We start from the raw sequence: 6805 nt of genomic DNA on the forward strand, positions 1-6805 counted from the left end.
GCCACAGCTGTGGTGTCACAGACAGGGGAATGTCTGTCTTGAACTGCTGTGGTATCATAGAGAGGGGAACATTGGTGTTGCCACTGCTGTTGTGTCTCAGACACGGGAACACTGCCAAACCTCCCCTGATGCTGTGCCCACTCCAGGGCTGCTCCTCTGTGACACTGCAGTGCCTCCTGGGGACATTGTCACACTGCAGTGTCTCCTGGGGACATTGTGACACTGCGAAGACTCATGGGACTATAGGGGCCCTGTGACACTCCAGGGTCTTGTAGAATCCATGGAATCAAGAGGAGACTGTGAAACTTGGGGGCTTCATGGAACCATCCATTGTGATACCTCAGGGCCTCATGGTTCCCAGGAATCCTTGTGATATTATAAGACTAAATGGAACCAAGGGGACATTGGGACACTGTGGAGTTGATGGAACTGAGGGGATGCTGTGAGACTCTGGTGCCTAAAGATGCTCAGGATCCATTGTGATGCTGTGACTTGTGGAACCAAAGGGACACTGTGACACTGTGGGATCTCATGGAATCCAGAGGCCCTTGTGTCTCAGTGAGGCCATTTGGAACCAAGGATCCATTGGGATACCTCAGGGCCTTGTGGTGTCCATGGATCCTTGTGGCATGGTGGGTCTTCATGGAACCAAAGGGACCCTGGGACACGGTGTGATCTCAAGAACCAAGGGGACTTGGAGACAATGTGGGGGCTCCTGGTTCTCAGTCTCCTCTGACACTTGTGTCCATCTACAAAGAGGAAAAACTTGGCAGCCTATGCCTGTTGATCCAGAATATTCCCAGCTTCATGGGAGGATGTTCCTGCCAGCTGGGGTGCTGTTTGTTCCCTCTGCTCTCAGGGAGAAGTGCATCCTACAAGAGACACCAACCACTCCAGTAGCTGACACCACAGGTCCTCCTGTGGGGTGGGAGCAGAGGCATCTTTCACTCCATTATGTTTCTCAGAGACCATCCAGCCAGGAATGTTTCCAAGGATGGGGCATCCACTGGCTCACCACCAAGGCTAATGGCAAAAGCAGAGTGCAGGAGGAGGCAGCAGGGAGAGCAGACAGTGTGCTGGGTGAGCGAGGGAAGAGGATGAGCACAGAAGGCACAGCCCACCAGGAGGCCACCAGGCAGAGCCGTGGAGCCTCCCCAGGTGAGTGTGACCTGGCCAGGGAGTGCCCTGACATGCCCCAGGACTGTGCTGCCTCCCCTAGGGCAGGTGTTTGCCCAGTGGAATGTCCCCTGGTCACCCGGGGCCGTGCTGCTGCGTCAGGTGGGAGGGCACTTTCAGCTGAGTGTGCTGTCCCCGGGGTCAGTGGTGGAGGTGCCCCCAGCAGCCTCGCTGTGTTAAATGAGCACCCTGCAGCCCCTCCTTGCCCTGCCTTGGCTGCCAAGACACCTGAAAGGACTGGCTGCTGTGCTGCTGTGCCCTCTGCTGCCCCTTGTTCAGCTGTGTTGGCAGAAACTGCCACAACTGCCCAAGACCAGCATGAGGTGTCAAAGGAGTGCACTGCTGCGTCTCCAGAGCGTGGAGAGATGTAACGCTGCAGAGCCACATTGAACAGGCACTCTGCCACTCTGCCGTTTCCTGGTCCCACAGCTGGAACCTCAGAAGCAGCCCTTGGTAGCAGCAGGGAGGCGCTTTGTCACTGCAGCCGCTGCAAGGCACCCAGCCGCCTCCACTGTGAGATGCCTTGCTCCTGCAGGACGGTGCCTGGCCATGGAGCGGGGTTTGCTGCCCCTCCACCAGGCCCTGCCACACCAGCTGAGATCTCAGAAGTGGTGCCCAGCCCCTGTGTAATTCCAGCTCCTCTGTGCCATGCTGCTAGCCCTATAGCCATCTCTGCCTGTGGTGGAACCACCTCTCTGTGCTTTGCTGTGACTGAAAGCACCCCTACAGCTGTGCCAAGCCACGGTGGGACAGTGCCCGGCCCCGGCAGGAGAGCGCCCTGCCCCTGTAAGAGGGCACCTGGCTGCAGAGGCATTCCTGGCTGCTGTGGAGCTGCCCGTGCCTGTTGCCAAGCTATACCTGGCTGCTGTGAGAATCCCAGCTGCTGTGGAACACCTGGCTACAATCAAGCCGTATCTGTTGCTCCATGCCCTGCTGTCAAATGCTGTGAAAAGGCGTCAGAACCCTCAGTGAGTGGCTATCAGCTGGGACAATCAACACCTTCCCTTGGGCATTCAAGCACTTCCTAGATGGCCAGGAGATGCATTCAACAATCATTCAATCAGCACAGGAATGCTTCTGATGCCTTGAATCAATAGGCCAGATAAGAACAGCAACCAGAGATAAGAGAAAAATTGGGACCCAGGAAAAGGGATCAATAAGACCTTTTCAAAAGTGGATGAAAAGAAGAGCAGTTAAGAAAGGTCATTATCTTTGCTTCCAGGACCTATTGCATCTGGAGAGGGGAAAACTTGCTAAAATTATCCTGGATGACCTAGAGTGTTTGTCCTCCCAGTAATCTTTATTCAGTTTTTAAAGCCAGATGGGAACTACCCGGAACATTTGATAGCCTTGAGAACTTCCAAATTAATGGGAAAACCAACATTAGTGCTTTCAGAGACTTAATTGCATCAAAAGAAATTGAGAAGAATGTGCAGGAGATGAGTAAAACTCAGCTCCAGTCCAGACAGGAAAACTAAGAAACATCAAGAACATGGATCCAGAGTACTCCTGGACCATGGAGATCTTCAGCTTCTGGTTAACATCAGGAAAAATCCCAGACATGGTGAGGGGTTGCAGGACTGTTTTGATTCCTAAGTCAACCAAACCACAGCACCTAAAGGACATTAGCAACTGGAGACTCATCCCAATCAGTTCCATCTTGCTAAGAGTGTTCTCCAGGATTTTAACAGCCAAACTGACCAAGGCTTGCCCCCTCAACCCAAGGCAAAGAGGCTTTATAAGAGCAGTGGAATGCTCTGAAAACCTGAAACTCCTGCAAACCATAATTTGGTCAGCAAAAAGAGAACACAAACCCCTGGGTGTTGTATTTGTGGACATGGCCAAGGATTTTGACACTGTAAGCCAGCAGCACATTCTTCATGCCCTACAGGAAAGAGAAGTAGATCCCCACATCATCAATTTGGTGAGCAATATTGTGACAAATGTTTTTGTGATTTGTGTCAATCAGCAATGGAATCATCAAATGATTGTATCTGCTGTGTCGAAAATGGAGGCATTCCTTCAGATAGATACAAAGAAGGGTTTTAAAACTTTCTGTAGACAAAAGAAGCTTGGAAATAGGGGAAGTATGGAAAAGTAAAGAGATGAGGTAGCAAGATGGCTGATGCTTAGAATAAAATAGAGGGAGTTGTGGTAAAGCTAAGGGGACTGCAATGCAACTAAATGCTTATGTACACTAAAAAGCTTAACAAAATCATGTAGCAGACACAGGTGAAGGGGCCTCCGTCCATATGAGCAGAAGAAGGACAGGAAGACAACAACCCCCTGGAAAGATTATGAAATTGCTGATTCCAGCTTATTGATATTTACTAATTTGTACTAACCAAGTACATTGGAAAATGCTTTATAGGCTTACAAGCACTACATATACTTTACTGAATTTGTAAGTGGTGTGTGCTGTGAGTGGAGCAGCGACTCCCAGGCCACCCAAAGCTGCTTGCTCACCTTCTTTCAAATAAAAGATACAGAAATAAAGTTTGCATTGACTATTGAAATTTTATATATTGGTATGATCTTTGTCACATGCCAGCCCTCCCAGTATGGTCCCAGAATAATCCCAGTTACTTTCAATCACTTCCAGTATGGTCCCAGTTGCCTCCAGCTAGATCAACCCAGTCAGTCCCAGTGGGATGCCATTTGCTCCCAATGTGTTCCCAGTTGCTGCCAGTCACCCCCAGTCCAGGGATGATGTGCATGGTGTGTTCCCAGTCACTCTCAGACACTCCCAGTGTTGATCCAGTCAGTCCCAGTATGATCCAGAGATGACCCCAGGGTGGTCCCACTTGCTGCCAGTATGAACCACTTGTGCCGCACATGGTGCCACTTGCTCCCTTTCACCCTCACTTTTGTTCCAGTCTCTCCCAGTCTTTCCCAGTGTATCCCAGTTCCTTCCAGCATATTCCTAGTCACTCCCAGTATGATCCCAGTTCATCCTTATAGAAGCCTAGTTGCTTCCAATGACCGCCCAGCATGCACCCAGTCACTCCCAGTTGCTCCCACTTGCTCCTGGCATGATCCCAGTTGCTCACAGCTGCTCCTGGTAACACAGAGCATGATCCCACTTGCTCCCAATATATCCCATTTGCCTCCAACAGGGTCTTAATTGCGACTGACAGGCTCCTACTCACTCCCAGTATGATCCCAGTATGATCCCATTCACCTCATTGTGATCACAGTCTCCCCTGGTATGGGTCCAGCTGCTCCCAGTATTATCCCAGTATAATCTCAGTACAACCCCAGTCACTGCCCATATGGTCCCAGTACGATCCCAGTACAGCCCAGTCCCTCCCATTGATGCCACTCCTGGGATACCCCAGCCATCTCTACATTCCCCACTCCCCGGATCTCGCGAGAGGAGCCCCAAGGGCTGAAAGTCCTCAGACAGGGTCCCCAGCAAGCCCCAGTTTGGATCTGCAGCCTCCACTTTTCCCAGTTTGCCTCTCCTTTTGCCCTGGCTGGGTTTCCCTCTCCCCCAGTGGGAGCAGCAGAGGGCCCCGTGCTGCCCATCCCGACCTGTCCCAGCTCCATCCCCACTCCTCCTGTGGGCTGCGGGAACGGGACACCGAGGGTGTCGCTGCTCCTGGGGGAGGAGGAGGAGGGAGGGAAGAGGAGGGATGAAGAAGGAGAGCAAGAAGGGAGGGAAGGAAGAGAAGGAGGGTGGCTTAGGGAGGAGAATAGGGGGAAGGGAGGGAAGGAAGATGAGGAGCGGGAGGAAGAGGAGGGACAAAGGAGGATCAGGGAAAGGGGAAGGAAGCATGATATTGAGCACTCCCTGAATTTACAGCCTGTGGGATCATTACCCCTCTTATTGGGCAGTTTTCTTTATCTCTTCTACAACCAATCCACTCTCTAGGAAATATCTGCTCTTAATGGGCCATTGAGTGTCACTGCCTGACTGATAAATCTACATCATCCCACTGGGAGATGTTTTGCCTAGGGGGAAGGGCCAAGCATTCCTACCTGAATATAATCTGACATTGCGGACACCACAGGCAGCCTTTTCCCATTGGATTCTCAGAGAAGCAGCTTTTCTGTTCCACTGGATTCCCAGAGGAAGACCAGGCCCAACAACACCACTACTAGACGTTCAGAGGAAAACTCCACCCTTCTACAGGATCCTTGATTGAACAGAACCACATCTGTCACTGCAGGAGCTCTGCAGCCACCATTTAATAGGTCTGCTACCAGCACCCTGAGCCACAGGGTGTCATGTCATATTCTGACTTGGTGAGTGGGGGTTTTTGTACAACGGGATTTGTAGTTTTAAAATTCTCCTAGTTAAAAACTGTTATTCCTATTCCCATATCTTTGCAGACAGACCCTTAATTTGAAAATTATAATATTCCTGTGAGAGGGGATTTACATTTTCCATTTCAAGGGACGCTCTTTAATTCCTTAGCAGACACCTGTCTTTTCAAACTAAGACAATGCCCCAGGACACCAGGGCAGGTGAGGAGGAAGTCACTGCCCCTTTCCTCCTCTCCCCTGCTCCATCTCCCAGCCCAGCATGGCCCCCAGCTGCAGGACACCCCCTCTGCCAATGCCATCCTGCCGGGTGTGCACTCAGGCGATTTCCTTCTCCTTCCCTCTGGCACAGAACCAATTCTCATCCTCTCTTTGTCCTTCCTCCCCAGACAAGGAGCTGAGGATTGGGACCAGAAAGGACAAATCCCTGCAGCAGAACCTCATGGAAGTGGCTGTTTTGAGTGGTTCTACTGTGCAGGAATCCAATGGGGAGGAAAAGCCCCAGAGGTTTCACAGGAGAAGGGGCTCCAAACCCAGCCCAGGGTGCTCTGAGGAGCAAAGATCCGCCCTGTGCCGGGAAGGTGGACAGAGCTTCAGCCAGGGCTCGGAGCTGGTGGTGCATGAGCAGCTTCATGATAGGGAGAAGCCCTACAAGTGCTTGGAGTGTGGGAAGAGCTTCAGGCAGAGCAGCACCCTGATCTGCCACCAGATGATCCACACTGGGGAATGGCCCTACCAGTGTGCGGAATGTGGGAAGGGCTTCAGATGCAGCTCTGAGCTCGTCACCCACCAACACATCCACACCAGGGAGAGGCCCTATGAGTGTTCCAAATGTCCAAAAAGGTTTCACACCACCTCCACTCTCCTCAGGCACCAGCGGGTTCACACAGAGGAGAGGCCCTTCCGCTGCCCCGACTGCAGGAAGGGCTTTAGGGCAAACTCCACCCTTGTCACCCACCAGTGCATCCACATTGGGGAGAGGCCCTATGAGTGTCCCCAGTGTGAGAAGAGCTTCACCCAGAGCTCTGCCCTGACTGAACACCAACAGAGGCACCGGTAAGGGAAACCCTAAAAATGCCCCAACTGCAGGAAAAGCTTTGTGCACTGCTCCAGTTTCATCCCCCTTTGGAGGACCCACATTGGGAAGACCCTCGTGATCCATGTTTCCTGTCATCAATGCTGGGAAGACACCTGTCCCTTTTCCTGCCCTTGCCAATGACATGATGTGGGTCCAAGAACATGAGTGTCTGGCCATGGCCATGTCATTGCATTCACTTCCACTTCAGGTCATTGCCAAGGGCAGGAAAGGGACTCTCTATCTATTTTCCCAGAGGAGAAGGGTGTCCTTTCCAGGCAAGAGGGA

This window comes from Fringilla coelebs, assembly GCF_963513975.1.
Source record: "Fringilla coelebs genome assembly, contig: SCAFFOLD_43, whole genome shotgun sequence".
NCBI classification, from domain to species: domain Eukaryota; kingdom Metazoa; phylum Chordata; class Aves; order Passeriformes; family Fringillidae; genus Fringilla; species Fringilla coelebs.